The sequence below is a fragment of the Lipotes vexillifer genome, unplaced genomic scaffold, assembly GCF_000442215.2.
Source record: "Lipotes vexillifer unplaced genomic scaffold, Lipotes_vexillifer_v1.1 scaffold1339, whole genome shotgun sequence".
In the NCBI taxonomy this organism is placed as follows: domain Eukaryota; kingdom Metazoa; phylum Chordata; class Mammalia; order Artiodactyla; family Lipotidae; genus Lipotes; species Lipotes vexillifer.
Window position 1 is genome coordinate 559965 of NW_006771642.1, and position 25322 is coordinate 585286.

The 25322-nt window shown below is 38.1% G+C and overlaps 1 protein-coding gene across 5 annotated transcripts in view; it reads right to left on the reverse strand.

Annotated features, from left to right (window-relative positions):
* ZFAND6 (zinc finger AN1-type containing 6) overlaps window positions 1-22632 on the reverse strand; it is an 83248-nt gene extending 60616 nt beyond the window's left edge. For 3 of the 5 annotated variants that reach the window (XM_007447070.1, XM_007447067.1, XM_007447064.1), the window contains exon 1: window positions 22388-22632. The gene's annotated coding sequence lies outside the window, so the exon portion shown is untranslated. Of the gene's footprint in view, window positions 1-12470; window positions 12558-22387 lie in introns of those variants that run through there. The other 2 variants (XM_007447066.1, XM_007447065.1) reach the window with 1 other exon arrangement.
* Between the last annotated feature and the right edge of the window lie 2690 nt (window positions 22633-25322).

Genomic DNA, 25322 nt, shown 5'->3' on the forward strand with positions numbered 1-25322 from the left:
AAATGTAGATAGCATGTCCCTCTACTACTCTTCCTGCTTTACCATTTTGGGGTGGTCCCTTTCCAGGTGAACAGAATTAAAGCTTTTGCTCTATATCCAAAATAAAATTAAATTAAAATTTTAAAAAGTTGGTAGCAGCACTGCATCACCTGGGCAGACTCAAACATATATAACCTTCAACAATCATTTTTTTAAAAACGTATTTATTGGAGTATAATTGCTTTATGGTGTTGTTAGTTTCTGCAGTATAACAAAGTGAATCAGCTATATGCATATGTATATCTCCATATCCCTCCCTCTTGATCTCCCTCCCACCCTCCCAATCCCACCCCTCTAGATGGTCACAAAGCACCGAGCTGATCTTCCTGTGCCATGCAGCTGCTTCCCACTAGGTATCTATTTTACATTTGTTAGTGTATACAGGTCAGTGCTACTCTCTCACTTCGTCCCAGCTTACCCTTACCCCTCCCTGTGTCCTCAAGTCCATTCTCTACGTCTGTGTCTTTATTCCTGTCCTGCCCCTAGGTTCATCAAAGCCATTTTTCTTTTTTTATATTCCACATATTTGTGTTCACATATGGTATTCGTTTTTCTCTTTCTGACTTACTTCACTCTGTATGACAGACTCTAGGTCCATCCACCTCACTACAATAACTCAATTTCGCTTCTTTTTGTGGCTGAGTAATATCCATTGTATATATGTGCCACATCTTCCTTATCCATTCAACTGTCGATGGACACTTCGGTTGCTTCCTTGTCCTGGCTATTGTAAATAGTGTTGCCTGAACATTGTGGTACATGACTCTTTTTGAATTATGGTTTTCTCAGGGTATATGCCCAGTAGCGGAATTGCTGGGTCATATGGTCTATTTTTAGTTTTCTAAGGAACCTCCATACTATTCTCCATAGTGGCTGTACCACTCTACAAGGGTGCAAGAGGGTTCCCTTTTCTTCACACCCTCTCCAGCATTTATTGTTTGTAGAGTTTTTGATGATGGGCATTCTGACTGGTGTGAGATGATACCTCATTGCAGTTTTAATTTGCATTTCTCTAATGATTAGTGATGTTGAGTATCCTTTCATGTGTTTGTTGGCAATCTGTATATCTTCTTTGGAGAAATGTCTGTTTAGGCCTTCAGCCCATTTTTAGAATGAGTTGTCTGTCTTTTTGATATTGAGCTGCATGAGCTGCTTGTATATTTTGGATAATCTTTTGTCAGTAGCTTTGTATGCAAATATTATCTCCCATTCTGAGGGTTGTCTTTTTGTCTTTTTTATGGTTTCCTTGGCTGTGCAAAAGCTTTTAAGTTTCATTAGGCCCCACTTTTTTGTTTTCATTTCCCTTTCTCTAGGAGGTGGGTCAAAAAGGATCTTCCTGTGATTTATGTCAGCGTGCTCTGCCTATGTTTTCCTCTAAGAGTTTTATAGTGTCTGGTCTTACATTTAGGTCTTTAATCCATTTTGAGTTTATTTTTATGTATGATGTTAGGAAGTGTTCTAGTTTCATTCTTTTACATGTAGCTGTCCAATTTTCCCAGCACCACTTATTGAAGAGGCTATCTTTTCTCCATTGTATACTCTTGCCTTCTTTATCAAAGATAAGGTGACCATCTGTGTGTGGCTTTATCTCTGGGCTTTCTATCCTGTTCCATTGATCTGTATTTCTGCTTTTGTGCCAGTACCATACTGTCTTAATTACTGTAGCTTTGTAGTATAGTCTGAAGTCCGGGAGCCTGATTCCTCCAACTCAGTTTTTCTTTCTCAAGACTGTGTCCGCTATTCGGGGTCTTTTGTGTTTCCATACAAGTTGTGCAATCTTTTGTTCTAGTTCTGTGAAAAATGCCATTGGTGGTTTGATAGGGATTGCACTGAATCTGGGTAGTATAGTCATCTTCACAATGTTGATTCTTCCAATCTAAGAACATAGTATATCTCTCCATCTGTTTGTATCATCTTTAATTTCTTTCATCAGTGTCTTACAGTTTTCTGCATACAGGTCTTTTTTCTTAGGTTGGTTTATTCCTAGGGATTTTATTCTTTTTGTTGCAATGGTAAATGGGAGTGTTTCCTTAATTTCCCTTTCAGATTTTTCATCATTAGTGTATAGGAAGGCAAGAGATTTCTGTGCATTAATTTTGTATCCTGCTACTCTACCAAATTCATTGATTAGCTCTAGTAGTTTTCTGGTAGCATATTTAGGATTCTCTATGTATAGCAACATATCATCTGCAAACAGTGAGTTTTACTTCTTCTTTTCCAAATTGGATTCCTTAGTTCTTTTTCTTCTCTGATTGCTGTGGCTAAAACTTCCAAAACTATGTTGAATAACAGTGGTGAGAGTGGGCAGCCTTGTCTTGTTCCTGATCTTAGAGGAAATGGTTTCAGTTTTTCACCACTGAGAATGTTGTCTGTGGGCTTGTCATATATGGCCTTTATTATGTTGAGGTAGGTTCCCACTATGCCTACTTCTGGAGATTTTTATCATAAACGGGTGCTGAATTTTGTCAAAAGCTTTTTCTGCATCTATTGAGATTATTATATGGTTTTTATCCTTCAATTTGTTAATATGGTGTATCACATTGACTGATTTGCATATATTGAAGAATCCTTGCATTCCTGGAATAAACCCCACCTGATCATGGTGTGTGATCCTTTTAATGTGCTGTTGGATTCTGTTTGCTAGTATTTTGTTGAGGAGTTTTTCACCTATGTTCATCAGAGATACTGGCCTGTAGTTCTCTTGTTTTGTGACATCTTTGTCTGGTTTTTGCATCAGGGTGATGGTGACCTCGTAGAATGATCTTGGGAGTGTTCCTCCCCCTGCTATATTTTGGAAGAGTTTGAGAAGGATAGGTGTTAGCTCTTCTCTAAATGTTTGATGAAATTCACCTGTGAAGCCATCTGGTCCTGGGCTTTTGTGTGTTGGAAGATTTTTAATCATAGTTTCAATTTCAGTGCTTGTTATTGGTCTGTTTATAGTTTCTATTTCTTCCTGGTTCCATCTCAGAAGGTTGTCCTTTTCTAAGAATTTGTCCATTTCTTCCAGGTTGTCCATTTTATTGGCACAGATTTGCTGGTAGTAATCTCTCATGATCCTTTGTATTTCTGTAGTGTCGGTTGTTAGTTCTTTCTCATTTCTAATTCTGTTGAGTCTTCTTTTTTTCTTGATGAGTCTGGCTAATGATTTACCAATTTTGTTTATCTTCTCAAAGAATCAGCTTTTAGTTTTATTGTTCTTTGCTACTGTTTCCGTCATTTCTTTTTCATTTATTTCTCAGCTGATCTTTATAATTTCTTTCCTTCTGCTAAGTTTGGGGTTATTTTTTTGTTCTTCTTTCTCTAATTGCTTTAGGTGTAAAGTTAGGTTGTTTGAGATGTTTCTTGTTTCTTGAGGTAGAATTGAATAGCTATGAACGTCCCTCTTAGAACTGCTTTTGCTGCATCCCATAGGTTTTGGGTCGTCGTGTTTTCACTGTATTTGTTTCTAGGTATTTTTTAATTTCCTCTTTGATTTCTTCAGTGAGCTCTTGGTTATTTAGTAGCATATTGTTTGGCCTCCATGTGTCTGTATTTTTTATAGTTCTTTTCTTGTAACTGATTATCTAGTCTCATAGCATTGTGGTCAGAAAAGATACTTGATACGATTTCAGTTTTCTTAAATTTACCAAGGCTTGATTTGTGACCCAAGATATGGGTCTCCATCCTGGAGAATGTTCCATGAACACTTGAGAAGAAAGTGTATTCTTCTGCTTTTGGGTGGAATGTCCTAAAAACATCAATTAAGTTTATCTGGTCTATTGTGTCATTTAAAGCTTGTGTTTCCTTATTTATATTCTGTCTGGATGATCTGTTTATTGGTGTAAGTGGGGTGTTAAAGTCCCCTACTATTATTGTGTTACTGTCCATTTCTCCTTTTATGGCTGTTAGCATTTGCCTTATGTATTGAGGTGCTCCTGTGTTGGGGGCAGAAATATTTATAATTGTTATGTTTTCTTCTTGGATTGATCCCTTAATCATTATGTACTGTCCTACCTTATATGTTTTTTTTGTGTTTATTTTTTTTTTTAGCGGTACGCGGGCCTCTCACTGTTGTGGCCTCTCTCCTTGTGGAGCACAGGCTCCAGACGCGCAGGCTCAGCGGCCATGGCTCACGGGCCCAGCCGCTCCACGGCACGTGGGATCTTCCCGGACCGGGGCACGAACCCGTGTCCCCTGCATCGGCAGGCATACTCTCAACCACTGCGCCACCAGGGAAGCCCACCTTATATGTTTTAATAGTCTTTATTTTAAAGTCTATTATGTCTGATATGAGTATTGCTACTCCAGCTTTCTTGTGATTTCCATTTGCATGGAAATTTCTATCCCTTCACTTTCAGTCTGTATGTGTCCCTAGGTCTGAAGTGGGTTTCTTGTAGACAGCATATAAGGGTCTTGTTTTTGTATCCATTCAGCCAGTCTGTGTCTTTTGGTTGGAGCATTAAATACATTTACATTCAAGGTGATTACTGATACGTATGTTCCTATTACCGTTTTGTTAACTGATCTGGGTTTGTTTTTGTGGGTCTTTTTCTTCTCTTGTGTTTCCTGCTTAGAGAAGTTCCTTTAGGATTTGTTGTAAAGCTGGTTTGGTGGTGCTGAATTCTCTTAGCTTTTGCTTGTCTGTAAAGCTTTTGATTTCTCTGTCAAATCGGAGTGAGATCCTTGCTGGGTAGAGTAATCTTGCTTGTAGGTTTTCCCCTTTCATCACTTTAAATATGTCCTGCCATTCCCTTCTGGCTTGCAGAGTTTCTGCTAAAAAATCAGCTGTTAACCTTATGGGGATTCCCTTGTATGTTATTTGTTCCTTTTCCATTGCTGCTTTCAGTATTTTTTTCTTTGTATTTAATCTTTGATACTTTAATATGTGTCTCAGCGTGTTTCTCTTTGGGTTTATCCTGTATGGTACTCTCTGTGCTTCCTGGACTTGACTCTTTCGTTTCCCATATCAGGGAAGTTTTCGACTATAATCTCTTCAAATATTTTCTCAGACCCTCTCTTTTTCTCTTCTTCTTCTGGGACCCCTATAATTTGAATGTTGTTGCATTTAATGTAGTCCCAGGGGTCTCTGAGACTGTCCTCAATTCTTTTCACTCATTTTTCTTTATTTTGCTCCCTGGCAGTTATTTCCACCATTTTATCTTCCAGCTCACTTATCCGGTCTTTTGCCTCAGTTATTCCTTCTAGAGTATTTTTTTTTTTGCGGTATGCCGGCCTGTCACTGTTGTGGCCTCTCCCATTGCGGAGCACAGGCTCTGGACGCGCAGGCTCAGCAGCCATGGCTCACGGGCCTAGCCGCTCTGCGGCATGTGGGATCTTCCCGGACCAGGGCATGAACCCGTGTCCCCTGCATCAGCAGGCGGACTCTCAACCACTGCACCACCAGGGAAGCCCTAGAGTATTTTTAATTTCAGTAACTGTGTTGTTCATCACTGTTTGTTTGCTCTTTAGTTCTCCTAGATCCTTGTTAAATGTTTCTTGTATTTTCTCCATTCTGTTTCTGAGATTTTGGATCATCTTTACTATCATTACTCTGAATTCTTTTTCAAGTAGGTTGCCTATTTATTCATTTATTTGGTCTTGCAGGTTTTTACCTTGTTCCACTGTGTATCAATTTTTTTTGTCGTTTCTTTTTTTATTTTTTTTAAATAGGTGGTGCTGTATTCCTGTCCCACTGGTTGTTTGGCCTGAGATGTCTAACACTGGAGTTTGCAGACAGTTGGATAGAGCTGGGTCTTGGTGCTGAGATGAGGACCTCTGGGAGGCCTCACTCCGACTGATATTCCCTCGGGTCTGAGGTTCTCTGTTAGTCCAGCTGTTTGGACCTGGAGCTCCCACCACAGGAGCTCGGGCCCGACCTCCGGCCTGGGAACCAAGATCCCGCAAGCCGGTCACTGGGGGTTCCTCCCATCCCCTTAGGTGCCCATGGTCCCCCACCAGTGCCTGGTAGGTGTCCTAGTTGTGAGGAGACACAAATTCTGCATCCTCCTAGTATGCCATCTTGACTCTGTCTCCTACAGCAATTATTTTTAACAAACCACAATTTGGCACTCAGTAATATACAATACTGACTTAGAAGATAGGAATCCTTCAGAGAAGGACCAGTCTTTTAGCACTTTGTAAACTCACCTCACTAGTCAACTGGGTTTGACAACCAACTAGCCTCTATGCATACAGCTCACTAAGAACTGGCTTAATGAAACAATTATTTTAGGCAATTAATGAGACCTTTTTCAGTGTAGGTTTCCACTTTAATCTGCCAAGACTTATTTTTCCTATTAAAAGTGAATGTATTTTATAAAGCTCTATAGCTATCAAGATTTGGCTCTCATTCAGAAGGGGTACATTATATATTTTAAGTAATTATCTAAACATTTAAGAGAAATAACTGTATTCTTATTTATCAAAGCTAAGTAATACATTATTTTCAAATTTCTTCTGTTTTATTATTATTATTATACGAATGTATTATAACATTTAACATCTATTAAATGAGCTGTTGATGATTTTATTATTTAAAAAAAAGCAAAAGAGTACTCTGGATAGTAAAATATACCAAATTAAAACTTGAGAGTAGTATGGCATTTTCCACTTCTAAAATACTTTAATGGTAAAAACAAAAACTTCTGCTTTTATAATGGACAACCATGGATTTTTATTAAAAATTTATAATTACATTAATTCCCAACTATACTTAAGAAATCAAACCCTTCAAAGAGACTAATATTTACCTATATTTACAAAAGCTCTATCTACTTGCTCTTTTTCTTTTAACACCAAGTTTCTTTAAAAGCTATAGATTTAAAAGGTTCTTGGGGTTTTTTGGTCCAGGGGAGGTCCTTTTGCCTTAAAATATGTCAGAGGGAGACAGTGGAGAGAGAGAGGAAAGAAAGAAAATACCTGAAATGAAAATTATTCCAAGTCAACTATTTCTCAGTTTATCTCAATTTTCTTTCTACGCAAGATTCGCTGCAATATTTAACTTTTTTGATGATATACTTGATATATAAACAAATATATGGAACCTACTTCCCTACCTATAAGTTACTCAGTACCTCATATGACCTGTGTTCACAGGTAGATTCTTTATACACCCGGATGAAAAAATGAACACAACGTCCTGGCTAACAGCTATTTAAGGAGGTCATTAGCATTTCAAATAGCTCAGATAAAGTGCTTTCACACCTTCCCTAATCTTCCTCTTACACAACTAGGTCTCAAGCTTTTATTAAATGTGAGGAATTCAACAGCTTTGAAATTCAAAACTAACCCCATATGGAAAACTACTTTTATTTTTCCTATGTCTCATTCTTTTATTTTCTTACATTCTAGGGATGCTAAAATGTCATATCTTTTTGGAGTGTTCCAAAAAATTGCCAGAAATTCTTCTTTGAAAATGTTTGTTTTCCTTAAAGCAACTTTAGGCTCAGGCAACAAGTTTTTGTTTTTTAGGTCGCACCGAGCAGCGTGTGGGATCTTAGTTCCCCGATCAGGGATCGAACCTGTGTCCCCCTGCAGTGGAAGCGCAGAGCCCTGACCAGTGGACGGCCAGGGAAGTCCTTCAGGCAACAAGTTTTGAGTATGTCTTAGAAGGAGGGACTGCAAATAGTTTGGAATGGTGTGGGGAAAAAAGAAGATGGAGAAGTAAGTAGGGGTTAGCTTAGGAAGGCACATGGCTGGGTGGTTAAGAGGAAGGACTTTGATGTGGCAAAACTTCAGTTCAAAGTATGCTAGCCATTCACCAGCTAAGGCAACCCTGGACAAATCAGCAAGCATTTCTAAATCATCTCACTTGTGTTTTTAATTAATTTTTATTGGAGTACAGTTACTTTACAATGTTGTGTTAGTTTCTATATAACAGCAAAGTGAATCAGCTATACGTATACATATACCCCCTTCTTTTTTAGAGTTCCTTCACATTTATGTCACCATAGAGCACTGAGTCCCCTGTGCTATACAGTAGGTTCTCATTAAATCATCTCACTTGTTAAATGAAGGTAACAATACTTCCCCTCTTGAGGTTGTTTGGTGACTACCTCAGAGAATGCTTACCACAGAATTAGCTGGTGGTTAAGAAAGTTCAAAGGGCAATAAGAAATCACTAAAGAATTTTAAGCAGAGAGACAGATGTGAATGCATAGTGAAGAATGTATTATAGAGAGCCAAAACTGGAAGTGAAGATCAGTCAGGATGCTGTTTTAGTAATCTGAGAAACCATAGCATGACGTGTGCTAAGATGGTGAAGAAAAAGAAGGATGGATCCTAGAGGTACTATGGGTTTAAAATCAACAGGAAGTTGTGGCTAACTGGGGATGAAGAAAAGGAAGAATCAGAATGACACCTGGGTTCTGGCATGGATAGTAATACCCACTTATTGTGAGAGGAGGGAAAAAAGGGCTTGAGGGATACTGCTGGGGAGGACAAAATAAGCAGCTAAGTTTAGCTTTGTTGAGTTTAACACAGGTATGGAAGAAACATTCATGAGCTGGGTGAACAGGGGTCTCAAGTGCAAACAAAAAAACTATTCATGATGCCAATCTCAGAATTGTTAATATATACAAGATGTTAACTGAAGATATGGGCCTGGAGATTACCCAAAAAGTATATAGAGAGAAGAGTGTTAAGCTCAGAATCCTACAAAATTCCAATACTTAATGGTTGTAAAGAGGAAACATTTGCAAGGACAGAGATCACAAATAGAAGGAAGCCCAGGCATATCATTAAACTTATGGGAGGAGTTTCAAGAAGTAAAGAGTAGTCAGTAGTGCTAAATTCTGCTAAGAAATCAAGTACTGACCAAAAAACAAAACAAACAAACAAAAGAACATGTGAGTAGGGGAAGTACCCAAGATGCTTATTTGGGGAGGGGAAAAAAAAGATATAGAGAGATAGATGGATCTGTTCCCTTCTACCATAACATTACTAGCCACAATAATGTTTTGAGTTCTTTTTTTTCCTAATGACATACAAATGCAGAAAATCAGATTCAGCCAAACAGGTTAACATACACATCAGTTAATAAATAAGCATTCCTAAGTTATTTAAAAACAAAAACAAAAAAACCCTCCTAAAACATTTACCTACTTTTATAAAGAAGCCATACAGGAAAAACATTGCAAAACTGTAAAGTCCCCCTATTACACAGAACAAAGAGACCCTATAATTACTAAGCCACGGTTTCTAGGCTCTTTCAAGTTTTACCAACTTGCTGCCCCTTCACCTTTTTCCTTATGTCATTAAGAAAATGAAAAATCACTGTATTCCCCTTGAATGGAGATGAACAATAGAGACTTTGAATGCATTTACTATCCCCCCTCTAGATCACTTTTTTTCTCCATTCTAAAAGAATAAAATAGGGCTATCACTATTGTTATCTTGCCTCAATATTAGGTCATTTAGAGATTCTTCTCCCTCTAGAGAACTGGCTTCTACACTCCGAATGAAACTAGTGTACTAAAAAGGATACTCCCTAGTTCTGCAACCAGAGACCAGTACAGTAGAGAAACAATTAAAGATTATCTGTTCTCAAGGTTCTAATGTTACCAGAGTACTAGAGGAGTAGGTAAACCTTTATGTTGGGTACCCATCAAAATGTAATCTACAGCCAAATTTGAATGACTTTCACTAAAATTGTTATATTTACAAGTACCTTCATCTTTATCTGGCAGCAATAAGATGAATCTCTTAAGAAGAAAATTAAATGCATCTTCTCAAATTCAGAACAAAAGAAATATGATATAAATATTTAAGCACCAACATAAATTTTAAATATTCAGGTGAAGCTCAAACAATTGTTCTACTCATGAATAAAGTATTTAGATTACCTGTATAAAATTCTGACACATCTAGCAAATTTAAATGCAGAGAAAATGTATTTTGCAACAATTATTTCATTAATTAAAAGTGATGAGTTTTAAGTTTTTTCTCTTCCATTCCAAATGTTAAGAAAACCAAAGTATCTGGAAAAATCAAACTCTTAAGCCATGAAAAACAAAATAGGCATTAAAAGAAAAAAAAAAACCCAACACTTCCCCCTGTAACAGACACAGTGACCAACATACCAACATTAGCTCTGAAAATTAGAGATACTAAATTTATCAGCAAAAATTTACAGAAAATAAATTACTTAAATTGCAAAATGAGCTAGACTATTTAATTCAAGATTATACATACATGCTCAACTACTGGTTCCATCAGTGAGTTAGAGCTTAACTCATGACTTAACACTGGCTCCCATTTATAAATTAAAATTAGAATTTTTAAACATCTTACAGAATTTTGCTTTAAAACAACTTTTTAAGTTTATTCTGGTGCATTAGTTAACCAGTTCCTATCCTGAACAATTATAGCCTATTCTATTTGACAGACTAGCTGGCAAGAGTACATACGTAATGCAGAAGTTATTGTCAAACGAAGAATGCTCTTACAGACAAACGGAAACAACACAGGACTAGTAACACACTACGTGTGTGTAGTCATTTTACCTTCAATTGAAAGCCTGTGAAATACTGGAAAGGTGTAATATATCATTTTAAAACCTTGATCTATACATACTGTTTCTATATTGTACTTAAAAAATCAGAAATGTGCTATTCATACCTGTTCAGAGTTAAGTCAAATACTACCGCCCCCTCTCAAAAAAATGTTTCTGATGTACTTTCTTAAAAGAAAGTTCTTCTGGTATGTGCTTACCAAAGAAACATGTACTGAGGAGAGCTGGCGGGAACAACAATGCCAATGTAAAACATTAAGCCCTCTACTTAAATGAAGCAATACATACAATATTAACCAACAAAGATATAATTACTCACTTAAGTGGGTAAAAATTCTCCCAATTTCCTTCAGCTGATCTTAATGTCCAGAGAATGGATTTAGATCCATCTACATCTTGGAAAATGTAATTTAAAATAGGCTATTAGTTTAGGCAAAAACTAATCAACAAGTCAGAGAGCTTCAGAGGCACACTTTAATGAGAACACTTAAGGGGCTACCCATTAGAGAAATTTTTGAAGCACATTCTTCTGGTGGCAATATAAATTGGAATAACCTTTTCGAAAGGCAATTTGGCTACTGAAGTGTTTATATCCTTTGATCTAGGTAAGCCCACTCCAGGGGATTTTTCCAAAAGAAATATAGAGGAAAGTATTCTAAAATTTACACAAAGAGGTTTGTTCAATGCAATGCCGTTTAAAATGGTTAAAAATTAGGAACAATCTAAACGTAAAACAGGTAAAAGACTAGGTAAATTAAGGTCCCATTAACCTAAGAGAATTATATAGCAAATGAAATGAAAACAATTTTAATAATACATGATATAGTTTAATGAAAAAACATAAAACTGCCTTTATTTACAATGAGGGGGAAAATATAAGAATATGGTAAGGTGCAGAATAGAAGAGGGGGAAAAAAATAAGACCACCTCACAATGATCTTGTGCATATCTGGGTGACTTTTCTTGATTTTATTATTACTTTAGTATTGCTTATGCAATAGATAGAGCAGAAAAGCATTAATTTAAAAAGTTTTGCATTATCTGGAAGAAGCAGCATAGCAAATACAAGTATACTGATTATTCAAATTATTCTATACCTTAATTTCTATGTGATCAAAGAGCAACAATATAAAGACAAGAGCCTCTGAAGGAAACTTCTGGTACTGAAACATACTACAATTATTTCATAAGAAATGTCAATAGATTCATAGATACTTTCTTTTAAGTTTTGGTAGTCTACCTATACCCCTGAAAAATAGAAATCCATCCATTTCCTGTTTCAAAAGGGTGTCAATTACTTTACGTCCACCTTTGAAAGAAATGAAGTTTGAAGGAAGGAGAAAGTTTTTACCTTGTTCTATATAAAATGAATCCATGATCCTTTAAAAAACAAAACTAAAATTATAAGCATATTAAAAATGCCAGCAATATTGCTAGATTTAAAGTAGACTGAAGTTTTAAAAAAGGGGGAGGTATGCTGGGGGATTAAAAAAAAAATTAAACAGCTGGCATTTCAATTCTTTAAAAAGGACCAACTTAACCCTACCACATATATCTGTCTTTTAGCAACTTAATAACATCTTAAGTTCAAGGAAGATGACATATCAAATAGACCTCAAGATGTCATTTACAAAAACTGACAAATGACTCCTGAAACATCCAATCCAAGAGAAAAGCCTGTTACTGGAGATGATTTTTATTCAAGTATTTTTTAATGACACTTAAATTCTGAACTAAAAGTAATGATAAAGAAAGTCAAGTTTGATTCTCTGAACACCTATTTCCTGTCCAAACAGCCCTTTTGTTCTGCTTCCCTGCTTAATTTTAATGTTCAGTTTGCATCAGAAAATAGCAACAATGACAAAACCTAACATACACAGAAGCATAAAGGAGCAAAAGTGTAAAATAAAGGATCATTAAAAGATTAGAACAAAAATCCTACCAACAAAACCTCCACAATTTTCTGTTTGCTTCACCTCAGATTAACTTCACTTGAAGCTGTACTCCAAAGCAACCAAACCTGAATACCAAGCTCCACCTTCTCCAATTTTAGTGGCTGAAGAGTAAAATCTCCTCCCTGTTAGTGAAACTGATAATTGTGATTGGATGCGGCTAATATCCATTATTTTAAAGAACTTTTCCTTGCTAGCAGGTTAGGTAAACACTCTAAAACCTCCTGGATAAGCTGGTTTCTTAAAGGAACAGTAGGTAATGTTTCAGTTTTCCCATCACATACTATTTGCTTACTCTTTTGTCTAGGTAAAAAATAAATAAACCAAGTAACAAATGAAAATCTCACAGATGCAGCATTAATTTGCAGTTCACCGACCAACTGTTTAAAATACAATGCTTTTAAGCTAAATCATTTGATATTTTTTACAGAGCCTGAAGGTGAAGTTATGCTTTATAAAGACTCCTTTTTCAATACAGTTCACATTTTGTATGAAAATTTAAAAACGGCAACAGAAAATCCATTGCAAAATTTCGCTAATAAGAACAAAACAGTCTTTTCTCTAAGACTTAAACATAAAACCACATCTTAAGTGAAAATACATAGCACTGAAACACTGAATGCAAAAATTTCATTTCTAAGCTATCAAATTCACTGATACTTATGTTCTCAGTATCACAAGAATAGAATGAAATTTTCAGTGACATCAGACTGATAATTCTATTTGAAACTGAAGAAAAATGAGGCAGAAACATTATTTCTATATTACCACATTTACAGGTCTGATGTTGCGAGTTTTTGCAAGGATAATGCTTATCCACTGCAAATGGATTAACTATAAAAGGAGAAGGCAACTTATTCTAATGAACATGTTCAGGTATAAAGTTCAGGTACCCTACTTAAGTATTACTTTAACGTGGCATGGAAACCCTAAGGTACAGCTGAAGGGTATTCCTACGCCTCTTAAAATAGTAAGTTACGTTAAATGTTATTTTTACTACAGAGATTCTGATTTTTCAACAAAAAAGACCTACAGTCACTTTGTACATTACTAAATTTGCTGTATTTTATTATGTTTATTTTAATTAGAACTGTGTGTTTTTAGGAGCTTGACCCATTAACTACTACTCTGACATTAATCATTATCTGATTGAATGACATTTAAATAATATTAAGCTCTACCAAAAATTGACTGATTTATAAAAGCAGATTCAAAATTAAAGCAAATTAGCGTAGCTCCTTCTTAAAACATATTCAGTAAGTTTATATAATTTTTAATTTGAATTTAGTTTTCTAAATTAAAAACCTTTCAAGCATTTTTCCTCAAAGAAAATTCATATATTAGAACAACATAAAGCCAACAAACTTGTTTTGAATACAAAGAGAAGCCTTTGTAAGAAACTGAAAATTCACATAATTGCAACTAGACATGAATATGGAGTAATACCCTGCAGAAGCCCAAACAGCTGCATAATCTATTATGCCTTTTAAGTGGACAAATTGAAAGAGCCAATTCACAGAGGTCTAGTCCCAAAATCCTTTGCAAGGATTCATGGCTGTGAATGCCCAGTACTTCACGAGTCAAGTTCAGGTTTTCTTCCCACTGTGTGAACACTTGCAAAAGGACACTGGAAGCAGAAGAGGTACAGGAACAAACAATAGAAAAAATACATAATTTGAGTTACAGCATAGAACTTGAGTTAATCATAAAACAAGTTTTAGATGGCCAAAATTTTACAGGGTTATAGAAAAAAAGATGGCAAATATTTTAATCTTAAAATGTGCCAAGCATAAAATTAGTAGACAGTTATGGGAACCAAATGAACCTTTGTTCTAACACCGATTTTTCACATCGAAGTTAATTATCTGTGTAAAACAAACGCACAGAACATACACTAATTTAACACCAAAACCCCTCTCAATCTATAACCAACAGAAAAGAGAAATATACACTTAGCTATTCCAGATTGTTCAAAGATCTCCAGGACCTACTTGAAAGAACTTCAAATTGATAAATATCATTTTAGGTGGCTTACAGGTTAAAATTAAGGGTATTTTATTCCTCTCCTAAATCCATAGTAGAAGAAAACAACAGCAAAAATAAACGAAAAGAAAGCATTACCACAACTGAGATTATTTGAAAACAATATTGCTTCATAGGAACAGGGAGGCTGCAAAAGCTTCAAGGCTCCCCGATTGCATGTGACAATACCACTTTTTGAACATCAAGTATTCAAAGGACGTATTGTATATTCTTTGTGGGAGTTCAGAGGTTTTCCCAAACCTATCAACTGAAAACAATTTAGAAGAGCACAAGCCACTGAACAACTTGGTCTCATTTCACTTTTGATTAAAAAGACCCTATATAAAGAATCAATACCTAGACTATTAGGAACAACTTTTGGTACAAACAGAGCAGGGCGAAAACTTCCATAGAATTTTTAAGCACTGAGAATAACTCAAACTATTCTTCCTACAACAGAAATGAATCCTTGGCAGTAGTATCCCTGGGTGCTATATAAATATAAATATAACTATAGGCATAATATAAAATATATTTTATATATAATATAAAATATAAATACAGGTAGTTATGGCAGTAGTAGGTGAAAGGACCACCCTGACATTAGCAAAAACATGACTAGGGTCACTAAGGATAAAGTCTGAAAAACACCAACTAACAGAGGAAGAAAAAAATTAAGAAATATTTCCCTGACAAATACATGGTGTCTACAAAAGTGAGGTATGTATTTGAGTTTGCAACTCCTGATGACTACCTTCTAACTCGTTAAGGGAAAAGAATACAAGGGGAGAATCAGGGAGAGAGGGAGGGTGGTGATGGCCCACTCAGCAAAATACTAGACACAAAGGAAACATTAAGAAAATAAACAGATTAGAAAGCATAAACCAAGCTGATAGAAGAGATGTCTTTTGTAAGACAGTAAATTGCTTTAAATCTAAAGGAATAAACAAGGTCACCAATAAATGTCAATTAAAAAGGAACCGAGATCATAATATTGAGACCGAAGTATAAGTAAAGGAAAAAGCATTCAGAATCCTCAATTATTTAGATTTAATAGTCATAAATTTTCATGTGCCAAATAACACACAATAGATCTAAGTAAACTGCTAGATATAGAAAAATGAAAGAAAACAGATTGGGAGACTTTAAATTCCCCTTTCTTTAGCAGCCTAAGCCAGGGGCAAAAAACCAGAAAAACCCAAAAGACGAATGATGCATAGCAATTATTTCATAAGGATAATTTTTATATAGCTATCAAAAGAAAAGATTCTTTTCTCAAGTCACAGGAAAACATTTTTAATTTTGGTCATGAAGAAAACCAACAATTTTAAAAAGCACAAGCTGAATAGGGAGCATTCTCTACCTACTGAAAAGTTTATTCATTCATCAAACTTTTTGAACACCTACTATATGCTAGGCACCACTAGCTGCTGTGGATGCCATGGTGAACTGTCTCTCCATTGTAGAAACTTATAGTCTAGAGTTAGACCAGTGCTGTCCAGCAAAACAACAATGCGAGCCACATACTATTTTCCATTTTCTAGTGGCCACGCTAAAACACTTCAATAAAGTTAAATTAAATGTAATATTTTATTTAATGCAAAACATGTAAAAGCATTTTTAAAAGTAATGAATTACTTCAATATGTAATCAGTATTTTAAAAATTGAGCTCTTTTCCCTTTTTTGTGCTAGTAATCAAGTTCTTATTTCATACTTACAGCACATCTCAATTCAGACTTGCCATATTTCAATAGCCAGATGTGGCTACTTAAATAAAATACCGTAGCTATTAGCCACATGATTATTTATAAATTAAGACAAATTTTCATCGTTGTAAAAGACTCTTTATTTCTGCTGTCCATTATAATAGCCACTAGTCACATGTGGTTACTGGGCACCTGAAACGTGACTAGTAAGCCTGAGGATATGAATTTTTTTATATTATTCTATTTTAGTTAATAATAAATAGCCACAAATGGCTAGTAACTACCAGATTGGAAAGTACAGCTTTAGAAGAAAAAGATGCTAAAACAAAGCAAATGTGTCCAATGTGAAAAAATTAAATATAGCCAACAGAAGAACTTAACCTCTTTTGCCAGCATTAAGGATTAATTCATCAAGGAAATCACAATTAAGCAAACGGGGACAGCATATGCAAAGATCCTGAATGGGAAAAAAGTGAAAATACAGTAGAAATAATGAAGGAAAGTATCAAGGAGCAAAACAAAGTTATTTGCAGGCGACTGATTTGGATCATGGAATATAAATAGGATAGGAAGGTGGTGGCAAAGTGGAAGCAGCCTTACCACTTGGAAATAATAAGTCTTGCAATAAAGTCTGTCCCACTCTCTTCACTCAGTAAACTCCAGTCATTCCAATCTCGGTCAAATCCTAAATCAAGCCAGGTACTTTTTGTCCCCTTTGTGCTAGCAGTTCCCTTTACTTGGGAAACTTCCCCTAGCACTTTCCTGATCTTAGAACTCAGAATCACAGTTCCAAATTTTCTATACAGGACAAGCGTTAAGGCAGTAATCCAACTGGAAGATATGGGGTGGAGGGGGTAGGGTGGGGTTTGAAGCTGCAAGGCAATTTTTACAAAAAAATTTTACAGAAAAAGTTCAGTGTGTCATTATTTTTTTAATATTCTGACAGACTGGGGAAGCTAAGAAAACTCCTCAAACACACTTTAGTATCACCCACTAACTTTAAACATTATATTCTCAGGACATCCAACTAGCACCTTCTAATCTCTATCAGCACACCCTATTTCTTTCCTTCCCAGCACTTGCCAAAATCTGAAAACTGTTTACTCATTGGTTTGTTAATAGCCTAGCTTTTCCAACAGACTGTAAACTCCATGAGAGCAAAGACCCTGTGTCATTTTCATCCTTGTATCCTTAGCACTTAGCACAATGTCCAACTAGTATGGAGCAATGGTTTAAAGAATGAAAACTGCAACTGCAGGAATTTTAATAAAAATATTACTTGTCAAATTTTAAGGAACAGAGCTAAAACTAGGCTCAAAGGAAAACTTGATGACATTAAAATTTTTTTCATTATACAACATAAAACATTAAGTGTAGAAATAACACAATATTTTTTTAATTTAAAAGTTCAAAACCAAAAACCTAAAGAATCAACTAAAACGACCCTAAAGAATCAACTAAAAAACTCGAGGACTAACAAAGCAACAACCAAAAATTTGGGGGGAAAAGGGGGATGGTAAGACTTAACAATAACAAAATAAAAACACATTATTACTCCCAGTTACTAAAACCATGTGCACTGATTTATACTGAATAAAAGCTAAAAAGAATAAAAGGTAAAGAGAACCAAACATATATGTATTTAGTATATGACAAAAGTAGCTTTATTTGAAGACAAAAGAAAAAGTTTTCTTTAATGGGGCTGAAATAACTGATTGACTATTAAGGAAAAATAAGGACAATTATTTCACTTCACATGTTATGTCAAAATAAATCCTGGATGAACAGAAAAGAGATAGATGTGAAAAATGAAACCACAAAAGAACTAGAAGAAAACAGTTATCTGGGTAGGAGAATCCATTAAATACGAAAGTAGAAGCTAAATATAAAAAGAAAGTATTAACCTAAACTTCTTAAAAGGTAAAAACTCTTCTACATTATTAAAAAAAATATATCATAAACAAATGAAAGGCTAATGAAGAGCCAGGGAAAATGTTCGTAGTATGTGTCAAAGGGTGGCTATCCTAAATATATAAAAGGCTAAAAAGGGTATCGCAAACATAAAACACCACTCCAAATGAGCCAAAGACAAACTAGATGTCCAACACCTATATCTCTACTCATTATCATAATTAATTAATCTAAGAAATAAATAATAAATCTTATGGAAAGGAAAAGAAGGAAAGAAAATACTATTTCTTGGTAAAGATATGGAGGAAATGTGTACTCATATTTTCAGTCAAACTTTACACAGGTTTGGTCAACTTTATACTATAATGTTAGTCAAACTTTTAAGACAAGATTTGTCAGTATTTATGAAAAGACAAAAAATGTTCATATCCTTTAAGCAATTTTAAGACAGGCTGAATCCTAAAGGAATGAGAAATACATAGTAAGATTTAGCTCTTAAGATGTTCTTTACCACATTATAATAGTGAAAATGGGATAAAGTAACACGTTATACACAACAGGTGACTAGTTAAATTACAGTACTTTCATTAAGATGAAATGGTATGCACCTTTTAAAAATTATATTTTTAATATATGGGGACCTAATGATAAACATGAGGAAATCCTGTGGCCCCCAACAGTTTGCATTCAAGCAGGGGATACAGACAATAACCAAATAAATCATTTCAGATGTTAGGTTCTAAAAGGAAAAGAAGGGTAACAGAGTCGTCAGGGAAAGGAGTGACTTTTGAGCAAAACACGATTGAGTGTTCCAGGCAGAAGGAACAACAATTTTAAGAGAACTAAGCTTGGCATGCTCATGAACCCCCAAAAAGACCAGTATTACTGGGGGTACATGAGTCAGGGGAGAGTGGCAGGATATAAGTGTATGAAGCTGGCAGGCCTGATAGTCTCGAGCAGCACCGTCCAATCTGTAGCCACAAGCAAGGCCAGCCTAAAAAGTACCTGAAGTGGAAAATACACAACGAATTGCGAAGACAGTCTGAAAAAAGGTTAAGTAAAATACCCCTTAATAATTTCTTATACTGATTACTTGTTGAATCATAATATTTTTCGGTTAAAAAATATTTCACTTGTTTCTCTCCCTTTTTTTTGTAAATGAGGCTATCAGAAAATTTTAAATTTCTTGTGTGGCTCGCATTTGTAACTCCTACTATATTTCCATTGGACATTGCTGGTCTAGGGTATAAAAAAGTTTGAATTTATTTTGTGTACTGAAAAGTTGTGGAGGGTTTTGAGTCTGGGAATAACATAATCTAATTTATACATTTAAATGATTGTTCTGCACAGGAAAAGCAAGTAGACGGTAGGGGAGAGATTGAAGAAAAGGTACCAGTTAGGTGACTACTACCACCATCTTTTGTACAACAAAGATGTTGAGACGGATCATACTTGGGATAAGTTTTGAAGATAGAAGAAGTCTAGTATTGTTTACAATTCAACATTTAGTTGTTTAGGATATGAAGAATACACAAAAACAGAAAGACTGGGGGTATACCTGCCAAAATTTTAATGATTATTTATTCTTTGTAACTTTTCTGAAAGTTCGGGAAAAAAAAATGCCCTTATAATCCAACACAAAAGTGAGTTGTTTTTTTTAAACACGATAAAATAGCCCTACCAAAACAAAGCATCCTGACATTTGTCTGCAGGCTGCATACACTGTTTAAAACACACACACACCCCATCTCTCATGCCTTGAAATAAAAAACAGCTTATTCAAAGATATACAAAACCTCATATTACTTACACACCGTTTTCAGGAAGTTAGTACTGCTCCCTAATTTGTCTTTGCATTGCTGTTTGCATGATAAATAAAAGCACTCCCAAATCTGAGGCAAAGGAAATAAAAGGTACTTAAATGTGTGATTAACATATCCTGGTAAATACTCACCACACACCTTTCTCCAAAAATGTTCCCAAGGACACACTCAATGTAATTCCAGAGAATAACACTTTGGTCCTAATCCTTTTCCTTAAAGGCTCTGCCATTCGATATATCCTCCCCTTAACTAAAGTCTGCATAACTGAAAGGATAAACTTAGGACAGGTTTCTTTTACATGAGTATACTAAGGCACAAGAGAAGTTTTAAGTAATTTGGCAGAGACTACAAAGGGGGAAGGAGGAACACAGAGTGATTTATTTTATACCCAATCAAGTGTTTTTTCTACTATGTTTACATTTTGCACTGAAAAAGGAGGTATCAAATAGTGCCAGACTTCTTACCACGGGATTTCCAAGGAAAAGATTCATTGTATACAGATTAACAGGAATCCTGGGTTCTCATGCAAATGTTCAAAAACTGTGAACCAACCACTACGGATATGAATCTTCCATTAAAACATAAAAGAGAATCCTAAAGTTTTTCATTTATTTTATTTCTAGTATTTCAATCTCTTTTACTCCTGACTACCTAAAATTTCCCAATGAAATCTACATTCACTCTAAAGAAACTCTGGCACTTGTGCACCAAGAGCCAGGAAACAAATGTTCATAAAGCACAGCTGTTGACAGCAAAACAAAATCAAAAACATAATCTGAAGGCCCATGAGTTACGGAAGATTAACACAATATTGTACAGCAATGAAAGGACTGAACTACAGTTGCATACTACTTTTATAAAGTTGAAAAGAAAAGCAAACTAAACACACTGAGCACACAAACGTTATGTGATGAAACTTTCTAAAAAACGAAACAGAATGGTAAACAAAGTCCACTACACTGAAATGATTACCTCAGTAGGGAGAGGCAGAGGTATAAGACGGGTAAGAAACTCATAAACATATGCAAGTTTTGGTAATGTTCCAGTTATTGATTTGGGGGTGCAAATCGGGAGTTTTATTGTATTTTATCACTTTATACCGCATTGTGTGTATTCATACTTTTGTGGTATCAAATATACTTTGAACACTTGGCTTCTTAAAAAAGGGCTTTATGGAGGTATAAGTGACATACAATAAACTGCACATACTTTAAAGTGTAAAATGTGATCTGTCGTGATAATTTCACAGGAAATTATCACTACAATCGAGAGAATAATCCAACAACCCCTAAATACTCCTCCTGTACACCTCTGCGATCCCTGTCTCATTAGATGTGTTTTAAAACGTTAAAGAAAAAAAGTTAAAAGACAACCTGTTTGGGAATTTTGCAGAAAGAGAACATTTTCCCCTGAAGCCCTAGACTACGGGAAACTTGGCAAGTGTCCTAAAATTGGCAATATAAATATTACATAACTAACCTTAAAAGTGTACGGGATTTTACATTAAAAAGTCACATTCCGAATTTGATCTGCAAGAGGACTTTAAATCTCTTTCTCGGAGCATTAAACCATTAAAAACTAACCAGTTTACCGCCAAACAACTTTAAACATAAATGGTCTGTGTGTAACCCTAAGCCCTTTACTTCTTCACAATGTTGAACGACCTTCTAGCTGTGAAGATAAATCATCAGAGCACCTTAATCGTGGGATTTAAGCACAAGCTTTCAACGTAAAGTTAAAATTATTTCAAACACAATATTCTGCTGTTACTTGTTTACGTAGCTAGACGGCAACTTGAAAATACTACCTGAGAGGAAAATTCAGAAATCCTGAGTCCACCAAACAGGAGCAGAGGAAAAAGAGACCGACCCCGACCCCCTTTTCTAGTCCGACTTGCTAGACTTTCCCCCTTGCCGGCTTTTGAAAACACGGCAGGTGAAAAACATTCCAAAAAGGACTCAGCCTCGGAGCCGCGGGGCGGGGAACTTGACCGGGGCTGGTGACAGGGACGCGCCCGAGGGTGCCCGGGGTCCCTCCGACCCCTCACCCGCCAACTGCTTGGCACCGGGTGCGAGCGGCGAGCGCAGCGGCCCCCGCGGCCCGCAGGGAGTAGGAATCCGACCTCTGCGCGCCAGCCCCCGCCCCCGGAGGTAAGCCCCGGACCGCGAGCGACGGGCGCGCGCCCGAGGGGGCCCGCTGCGCCCCGGCCCCTGCCCCCGGGGCCGGGAATCCCCTCGCCCCTCAGCAAACGCCCGGCCCGGGCCCGCGAGCTAGCGGCCGGCCCACCACCTGCTGCGCCCGCCGGCCGCCCTCAGCTTCCGGCTCCCCCGGGCCGGGAAGAGCCGGGGGAGGGCCTCGCCTCAGCCTCAGCCGAGTGGGGGAAGGGAGTGAGAGGGGGAGGGGTGGCGCCGGGCCGCCAGGGCCCTGTGGGCCGCGGTCCTCACCTGGCGGCGGCTCTCTCCGCCTGACGCGCTGCCCGCCGCCGCCGGTCGCCGCCGGTGAATGGGGACAGGTGAGGCCACCGAAACCCCGCTCGCCCCGGCCCGGCCGCCGCCACCAGCCCCTCCGCCTGCTGTTTATTAAACTTTTCTGTTTGGTTGTTCGGCCTGTGACGCGGCCGCGGTGGAGAGCTCCCGGATTGGCCGGCTCCTAGCGCTGACGCGGCACCCCCCGCCCGCAGCCTAATTATCACCGGCCGGGGCGGAGCCGCAGGCCGGAGCTGGTGGTGAGGGGCGGGGCCAGGGCTCGGAGCGCGCAGCGATTGGCTAGGGCTCAGAGAAGAGGCGGGGCGGAGCGAGGGGAGACGCTCCTCCGCCCTCTCCGCCTCCACTGTCCTTTCCTCCGCTCGCCCTGGGTTCCTCTTCCTGGCGGCGGGAGGACGTTTCGAGGGGTTTTGCGGGGATGTGTTGGGTCGGGGGCAGTAGGTTCAGGTCCCTCTGCTACCTCGAAGGGAGTCCCATGTTCCTGTCCCGGGTTGAGGCGCCAGAAAGAGTTGCGCTCCACCTGCCAGTTGTGCAAGAGGAATTCCGAGCTCTCCCCACGTGCAACCTCGTGCCCCCACTCCATCTTTGCAAGCGCAAAGTCCAGGGTCCGGGTGCGTACTCGAAGGCAGTACTCTGCCCCGCCCTGAGCCATGGCTTGGAAAGAGAAGGAAGAGAAGCGCGCGTGCACACGTGTGCCACACACATATATATGCACCGACACACACGCCCCCACAGGCACCCGGCTCCCAGCGTTTCCAAAAGCGCGTGTCCGCTTCCCGGCTGAGTGGAGCAGGCCGCGCTACTACGCCGGGCGTGGGGTGATGAGAATGGCTCCCCCGCAGTTTCTCGGCCTTCGGGCTCACATGCAGTTCAAGAAGTACAAGATCGGAGTTCGAGGACATTCAGTCCTACCGTGAAAGAGGGGTTCGGATGGGGCCGGCAGGTAGGAGGCGGACCGAGTCCTGAGGATCCTCTTTAATTTTATATTTGATGTTTTGTTCATGAATCTTTTTTTTTGGAACTAATTTTGATGTTTAAGAAAATATAGTATTAGGGACTTCCCTGGTGGTCCAGTGGTGAAGATTCCACGCTTCCAATGCCGGGGGCGAGGGTTTGATACCTGGTTGGGGAACTAAGATCCCACATGCCCTGCCAAAAAAAGTGAATTAATTTAATTTTAAAAATATATAGTAATTAAATATTATTTATCTTGATTACTGAGCTTTTTGGTGCCTCTTTAAATTTTAAGCTTGAAGTATCTCACTATCCTCACCCTAGTCGGGTGGCGCTGGGGGGAGAGAGAGATTTTGAGGTGACTGACAGTAAAGGTAAGGTGTTTTGAAATACGGCTTTGGGATAAGAAGCAGTTAATTATAGAGGAGAGATAGGGGCCAGAAAGAAGTTTTCAAGGAGAAGGTGGCATTGGTTTTTGGCACTGAAGAGTGCATACGGCCCAGCCTGCTGGGAACCAAAAGCATTTTCCTGCTCTCCTAAAGAGGCTGGAAGATGCAGTGCGGGGGTTTGAAGAACAGAATGTGAAATGTTATGCGGTGTCAAACAGATGCTTCAGGAGCAAGGTAAGGAGTGTCCTGTGAAGTTACACCTAGTGTAAGCCAAAGAAGGGGGACAGTAGTAAACTGGAGGGTCTTGCCCAGGGCCTAAAGGTATTCAAAATGTGGTTTTAAAATGCATTCAAGTTTAATTTTAAAAACATACATACAAACAATGGACTAATGCAGCAAAAGAGGATTTTGCCCAAGGACATCATCTCTGATAATGGGGACTGGAGATCAGGTTACAATGGAGACTAGAAATAGTGTTAGGGTCAATTATTTTACAGATCTTCGAAGCCAAATTGAGTAGTTGACTTTATTTAGTGGGAAATGGGAAGCCATTATAGAACAAGAACTATAAGGAGAGGAAATGGTGAATTATAAAAGTTTGGTGGATTCTTCTGGTACTAGGAATAATTTTGCAGCCTGGGCCACCTGGGGTACTTTCAGCTGTTCACTGCCCTCTTGTCACTGGGTAGAAGAACTATATGAAAAGAACTTAGGATTTTGGCCAGGGTTCAGATCCCTAATCAAACGTGATACTCAGAGACATTGAGCAATACTCAACCTCTCTGGGTCTCAATTTTTTATGAGTCTGGGAAGCATCAGCAAACAAAACGAAGATCACTACCTTTATAGATTTTTCATTCTAATGGGGGAGACACGAAAAACTTAAGTATGTATGTTGTAGGTTAGAAGATGGTAAGTGGTATAGGCTGAAGAAAAAGTAGAGCAGGGTAAGAGGATGTGGGAGGGTGGGTTGCAGTGTTAAACAGAGCAGTCAAGGTAGGCTTCATTGAGAAAGTGAGGTTTGAATAGAATTGTAAGAGATGAGGGTGTAGTCCTGAATACCTGGGAGAAGAGCATTCCAGACTGAGAGAACTGTTAGAACATGGGCCCCAAGGCAGGAACGGCCAGGAAATTGGTGTTCCTAGAGCCAGGTGAGCTGGGGAGAATAGGAGAGGAAGTCAGGGAGGTAGGGAGGACCTGCTCACGTAGGGCCTGGGCGGGGCCATTGGCTTTTAATTATAGAGCCAGTGCATGGTTTTGAGCAGAAAAGTAACATGATCAGACTTAGATTCTAAAGGATCATTCTTCCTGCCATGTTGAGAGTGGACTAACAGGGCAAACAGGGTAGAAGCAGGAACTTTTAGGAGGATACTGTCTGCATCCACGTGAGGGAGAGCGGTGACTTGGACCAGTAGAGCCAACAGAATTTCCTGATAGATGGGACGTAGCGGGGACAGTGAAGAGTCAAAGGTAACATTCAGGTTTTTGGCTTGTGCAACTGAAAGAGGGAACAGGATGGAGATCAGGAGATTCTTCTGGCACACGTTGCATTC